Source organism: Nicotiana sylvestris, chromosome 10 (assembly GCF_000393655.2).
Source record: "Nicotiana sylvestris chromosome 10, ASM39365v2, whole genome shotgun sequence".
Taxonomy (NCBI): domain Eukaryota; kingdom Viridiplantae; phylum Streptophyta; class Magnoliopsida; order Solanales; family Solanaceae; genus Nicotiana; species Nicotiana sylvestris.
Genome location: NC_091066.1, coordinates 114037583 through 114045213, shown reverse-complemented (window position 1 = coordinate 114045213; position 7631 = coordinate 114037583).

Below are 7631 nucleotides of genomic sequence, written 5' to 3'. Positions count from 1 at the left end.
AACCATCTATAAAAGAAGTCACCATCCTATATTCTTTGTCATAAACTGCTCATAGCATTAACGACCGCATAAGTAATTTTTTTGTGATTTGAGGTAAATTTTACTATAGTTTTAAAGTTACGTAATAATGATCGCTCGTGCATTATTAAGTAACAACTCCACATTGAATATTTTTTAATTATGATTTTGTTTGCAATATTTCATATATGGTCATTGGCTTAAAATTGACTCAGATACAAATGTTGTATAGGTTGTTTGGATCGTTGCATTTGTCGCATAAAATTGGTTAGACATTCTAACTCATATCCCTTGAATATTTTATTAATTTAAGATCATTTTTATTTTGTGTTTGATAGTTTTAAACTGCCGTGTGCTTCCTTTTAGGTTTAGAATTATTTAGAATTTATATTATTTGAGATTCTTGCCTTACGGGGGCTTTTCCCCTTTGGTTTTGTTTTAGTTAGTTTAGAATTTTTTGAAATTATCTTTCCTTGCCTTTTCTTTTATCCATACCTTTCTTTGAGGGTTCCGAACATAATGCTATATAAATTCTTTGTATAGGTAAGCTTGTACTTCACTATCTTTTGAGCATATCTCAAAATATGGGGTGAGCATGATGCTCGTGGCATCGTCCCATCCTATAATATTTTGCAAATTTTGCTTGCTCCAATAGCTCTTTTTTATAAATGCATAAACGTCCAATATGTAGCGCGCACACGGAATAAGCACAAAGTTATGTCTCCACATTAGTAGTCATTAATTGAAAATACAAATACCAAATACGATACTTTTTCTTTTTCTTTTGTATGCGTGATTACATACAAATAATTTTTTTTATTATTTATACTATATTAAAAGTACAAAGGCTCTTAGCGAAATGTCGTTCGTCTTTTTCACCCTTCAAAAATAGCTTTCATAATAGACAGAATTATAATTTAAGTTACTCTCCTAATATTTGGGACATTGAAATCAATTAAAATTTTGCATATTAAATCTATCCTTATTAAACTATGTAAAAAGTTCTAATATTTATGACATAGTATCAATTAATATTTTATCTTATATAAATTGTACTAATTATAAAATCCACACTTGGTGTAATACTTATAAACCAAGAGTAGAACGAGATTATATGTTCCTTCATTTGATTTCTAATTAAACCGAAATCTGAGGACATCAACTCAAATATTAAATTAACATTATTTAATACAAGAACATCTAAATAAAAATTATTTCTTTCTTTTATAATTAAACATGCATTAAAAATTCTTATTTTAATCATACAAATAACTAACCCATGTTCAATTAAGTACCTAAAATAATTATTTGATTGTATATTTAATCATACTAAATCGTACAAGCCTAAATCTATATTATAAAAACACGAAACCTCAAATTTGTTTTTGATATTTTACCTATAAAGATAAATTTATTTTGAATAAAATATAATTTAAATATTTTATTAATATTTAGGACTTCAAATTAATTAAAATTGTACTTATTAAATCTTTTCTTATTTGAACTACGTAGAAAGTATGAGTATTTAGATCTTCAAAATAGATGATATATATAAAAAATATCTAAATTAATATGTACGTACACAATCAATGGATTCAATAACTTTTCACTATAATTTGTTTGCCTTGTAAAATTTCATATTTTTTTTAATCTATTAAATTTCATATTTAGTAATGCTTTTGTTGCCCACATATTTTGACAAAGTTATGTAACTCATAAATTCTTTTTTCTTCTTCTTATCTTATCAATTAGAACCTCACTGCTTGGGTAACATTGAAACCTTCGAAGGGATACTAATAAGACATAAGATTCAATTTTTTAATTTATGTTATTTGAATATATTTAAAGAAATATAATAAAAGTACAACTAATTAATTATGTCGTTTTCTTCTTGAATGAACTTGAGAATAACTTATGAAAAATATTTTCAATTTTTTTTAAAATCTTCAAGGGTTTTGTGCTTTATTGAAACTAAAAAAAAAGTACAATAACTCGTGAAATTCAACTGATAAAATTATAAAATTAGAACAATTTTTAAGGTGAATATATTGAATAATGATTGAGGACATCTATGAATAATATTTTTTCCTTTATTGAGTTAGCTATATAAGATCAATATTCATCAATTTCAGAAGCTTATATTTTATTTTATAATTTAAATATATATATATCATTTTCTTACAAAAAATAATTTATTAAGATAAGAAACACGCACAACTCGCGTATCCTAAGGCTAGTTAGATGAAAAGCGAGAAGCTTCACTAGTCCGAATGGCTGCCCAAAAACAAAGAATCGAAAGGTACTATAATAGGAGAGCCAATCTTCGACATTTCGGAGTCAGGGACTTAGTCCTGAGAAAAGTCACCCTGAATACTCGAAACCCTAATGAAGGGAAGCTAGGCCCAAGCTGGGAAGGACCGTACCGCGTCCTTGGAGTTATCGGCAAGGGGCCGTACAAGCTCAGTACCATGGAGGGCGAACAACTTCCAAGCAATTGGAACATATCAATGCTCAAACGCTATTACTGCTGAGATGTCTGATGGAAGACGCCGAAGCGTCCTACGAATCCGACATCGATCCCTTCAACATCGAATGAGCCAAAAAGATAAACAAACAGCGAAGTAGAAATCGCAAGCCACATTCTAGGTTGCACCCGAGTGAATGAGCAAAGGACCGTACCGCATCCCCGAAGCAAGCAGTTGAAGAATATCGAGGCTCAAAGCTCCATAACTGCTAAAGTGTAACCGTCTCCCTTTTAATTTATGCCTTACACTAACCTATATGCAGATGTCCGGTGAAGCACCTTCTGGCTTGAAGACTTTAGGTTTTAAAGCATGTGTTGCACTCTTTTCCTTCGATCGGATTTTTATCCCAAGAAGGGTTTTGCCGACAAAATTTTTAACGAGCCAACATCTATATGATACCTAAGAAGAACTTAACGAGTATTCAAGGCTCCTCTTCAATCAACCTCGAATACTGGAGGGCATCCCCCTTGGAGATCACCTCCCCAGAGAATTCAAGATAAGCCAAAGAGGGTCTCGATAGAAAAATGATGTATCGGGTCAAACGGTCAAATGAACAGTGTCCGCCTAAAATGATCGAACCCTAAACAACGAAAACATGTATACTTGTACCAAATAATCAAAGGAGTATCTTCTTCGCGCTTCAAAGAAGTTTGCTATTTTTATAAGCAACGTCCCCAAGGACAACAATTTCCTGAAAACTCGGGATCTGACATTAAAAACTCGGATCCGTAAGACTTCCGGGTCGGAAACTTTGAACTCGTAAGTCCTCATTGAGGCAACAATTAATCTTATAAAGAACGTCTCCAGAGCCAAAAACTTTTGATGCCTCGGGGACTGTCGCCGATTGTCACCCAATGAAGCTATCAAAAACCCGAGGCCATAAGACCCCGAGCGGGCAACCTCGAGCCTGAAAAGCCCTCCATGAGGCATTATCAACAATTTAAGCCCTCCATGAGGCATCATCAACACTATAATACCTCCGGGCATGCCCAAATTTTTAAGACCTCAAGCAAGGCATGAATTATACTTGTGCCAAGTAACCTATCTGTAAGACCTCAATGTAAGGCAAGCTCAAATTTATAAGACCTTGCAAAAGGCATAATCCCGATATTAAAGTCAAGGCTATATATTCGAACTTGTAAGACCCCTAAAAAGGTATACCCTCGATATAGATGCCGAGGCTACCTGACTCGGGGACTAAAAAGCTATGGCCAAACACAATGACTTCGATCACAAGGCTCTGACCAAACTAACGTGACTCAGGGATGCCTGACCGTCGCCATAAAATCACATGCTTTCAATTACTTGGAAATACTTCGAAAAGAACAGGTTAACCAGGCTACCCTCGGCATAAGCAAAAGAGCTTCGATCATATCATCTCCGAACAACGAAAAGGCTTTGAAACAATTCAGCCATCGAGCGAAACCTCCTGAGGTGCTCATATATCGACACTTAACGGCTCGCAATCGAGGTTCCTATTGAATTGCCGAAGAGTCGGACGAACACAAAAACTTCAACGAGGGAAAAATATAGCCTAAATTAAAAGGTCGGTAGGTAAGAGCCACTATCTCCATCTTAAATTAAAGGTCATACCGACCCAATGCGTAAGAGCCACTGTCGCCAGCTTAAATTAAAGGTCGTACCGACCCAATGCGTAAGAGCCACTGTCGCCAGCTTAAATTAAAGGTCATACCAACCCAATGCGTAAGAGCCACTATCACCAGCTTAAATTAAAGGTCGTATCGACCCAATGCGTAAGAGCCACTGTTTCCAGCTTAAATTAAAGGTCGTACTGACCCAATGCGTAAGAGCCACTGTTGCCAGCTTAAAAGAGCCTCAGGGCCGATCAGAAGTCACACCAACCCAACGGCCGGCCCAATTAATCTCAAGGCCGATTTCTAGACCTAAAGGTCGATAAACTCGAGTCAATAGCCTGACTCGGGGACTAAGTCCTAAATGGTCAACTTTCGACCGTCACAAATTGCCCAGAAGTGGAAAGAACCCAAAGGTTAATCTAAGGCCCAAATTTTCGGACCAATTGTCAAAGCAAAGGAAAAACGAGAAATGATGAGAAACGAAAGGCTATTTATATGTATTGCTCACAAGGTTACATTTACAATGCCTATAAAGCCCTTACAAGGGAGAGAACAAATAAAACCCTAATCTACCACCGGGTCTATGCCTTCGACGGCTCCCTTGGAGGTTGTGCCCCCAACGACTCCGACCGCGGCCCTAGGGTCTTCAACGACCTCTTCCCCTTTGGGCATTTCGCCTCCATCCTCATCATCTCCTGAGCCACTAATCGACTCACTTTCAGAAACAAGCAGGGCTGCAACCTTCTCCTCTAGGGTCTTCACCCTCTCGAGCTCGACAGGCAGATCAATGCCCCCTGCATGTATATCCTCGAGAGTCGCCCTCCGAGATTCTAACCAAGCATGTTCCATGGCTCGAGTCAATTGCAGCTCGGCCACTTCGGGCACTCTACCGGCCTGGGCATTTGCAACAACATCACCCTCTTTGTGCGAGGATACGAGTGCCCGAGCTTCAGCTTCAATCTTGGATAGCACAACAACTATCTCAGTATGAAGATCTTTATACCTATTACCCTCTGCCCCTCGCATCATGAAGTTGATACCCGACTAAGACCACCTTTCCCTAGAGGTTATCTCTCTCGGAAGCTACCTCACTCACGTGCCGTTTGAGTTTGAGAATTTTGGAGTCTCTGGTTTAGAGCTCCTTCCTCATAAGGATATCCTTCTTCTCAAGCTGTGTAGATCAGTCCAAAGGTGTTAAAACACTGAAATCAGGTAAATATTTAGACAAAAGCATACGAAAACTACATAACTTGCTCAGCAAGACGAGTCTTCTCATGGGACTCCACCTCCAAACAATCCTGAAGGCCACAAAGTTCTTCCTATTTCCTGGTGAAAAGAGCTCTAAGCTCATCGGCTTTTGAGGTAAGCTTCTTGCACTCACCCTCGTAGCGAGTCAACTCAACTTGAAATCGGGCACATGTATGATTATAAAGCACCTTGGCATGGAACCGTGAAAGAAACAAATTTGGAAAGATGAAGAGTGGGATGTCGAGTAGAATTTGCAAAAGGTTACCTCCTCACAGAGCCTACCCATCTCACTAAAAATAAGTGAGGCGTCGAGCTCAGGATTTTTCTCAAGCGCAGCCAAAGGCCCTTCAAACACATCTTTATCTCTGATGGGCACACCTACATCAGAAGGCTCTTTATTCTGAGCATCATGCATCTCCTCGAGAGGTAAAATCTGTATTGGAGGAGAATTGCTCACTTCAATAGCCCCAACTGGATCAATCAGGGCCATCTCTTATTTCTGGAGAGCTTCAGAACTAGGCTCCCCCGGACTACCTACCAAATGCACCCCAGCTTGAGGAATATTTTGGTCATCAACCGACTTGAGGACATTACCCGATACACCCTCGAAGGCCTCTTTAGCCCGAGCTAGGGCAACAAAAACATCAATTTTTAACTTGGAAGCCACTGCCTCAGCAGTATGAGGGACAATCAGGTTTTTCCATCCCTCGGATGCTACCGAGGAACCATCTCTCTCCTCACCTTTAGCTTGGGGGATCCCCGCTACTCCTAGAGTTAAGACTGCTAAACCAGCCTTGGGCTCTTCCACTTTGGCTTTCTTGGATTTCGTAGGCTCCATCGACGATTCCCTTCGTCTTTTCTCCTCTTTGTCAGGTTTCAGGGTATCTGCTTCCCTAGGCGGTGCTTCTCTCATCAAGGAGGCCTCTCCCAGACCTGCGCAAATATAAAATAAACACAAGGAATGAGGGTGCAATCGGTGATAGTTCTTCTGATAAACTCAACCACAGTAGAAGTGAGGGCTAACCATGGTCCTTGGCCTCCTATCAAGCCCTAGATAGGTCGTGCCACACGCGCTCAACATATGGGCAAGTTGAATCCAGTCGTCTAACCCAACCCGAGAGATCCCTAATAGTGCCAGGGTACACCGCGTCAGATGCATCAATAGAGGAAGTCAGTTCATGGGGAGATTGATCCTAAAGAAAAAGAAAATACTTAATCAGCGTATCCACTTACGTTTTGCGTTCCACCTTTTGAGGAACAACATATTATCCATTGGGATCAGGTCCGAGGTCCTGACTTAGACAAAACGGATCATCCACCCTCCATCCCTTACCTCATCAGTACAAGCAAAAAAGGTTTTTGAGGACCAACATCGGAGCTTAATCAGGACCCATCGGAGGAGTCGGGGGTTGTACATTCTAACTAGGTAGTCGAGGGTGAAAGGCATCCCCTCAACCATGCTCGCAAAATATCTGGTCATGTAAACAATATGCCAAAACGAGGGATGAATTTGGATGAGAGTCACTTGGTATCGTTTACGGAAGTCGAGGATCATGGGGTCAATTGAAGGCGAAGACGGCCCACCAGGCCAAGAGTAAATAGATAGGTATACACACTAAGGAAGCCGACCTTTTATGTCGTTATGTCCTCTCCCCGAGAAGGACTTTCCACCAACACCGCATCTCCCCAGTGGCAGTCGGTCTTCACCTTCTCAGCGTTTGCTATTAAACTAATATATCGGGACATGGGTTCACACCGTCCCGGTTTCGAAGAAGGCTTCTCGACCTTGAAATTGGAGGTCATTTCGTAGGATCCTGGGATGAATTCCACAAGGCTAGGAGGTACTATTTCCTTGCTCTTAGGCGAGCTTGGAGAAGAGGGGGGCACATACTCCTGAGGGATAGAGATGAAAGCTTTCGCCATTCTTGATTAAAAGGTTTCAGAGGATAGAGGAGATCGTAATCAGAGAAAGAGCAGAAGAGAGAAGTAAGAAGAACTCTTTTTACAGTGAAAAGTAAGGGGTGAAGGAAGAAGTATTTATATAGGCCAAACATGTACATTGTAGCAGGCCAAATGATAGCCAACCACTGTAGTTAATTCAAAGGCTCCTCAAAGGCTGTATAAATGCGATTTTTGGTTATCCGTTTTTGCCACATCAGTCGCTTGATATGACGTGACTAACGTCATGATGGGTTTATTAAAGAGGCAAGAATTCAAGATCGTTTCTTATCATTTTCACTCTAAG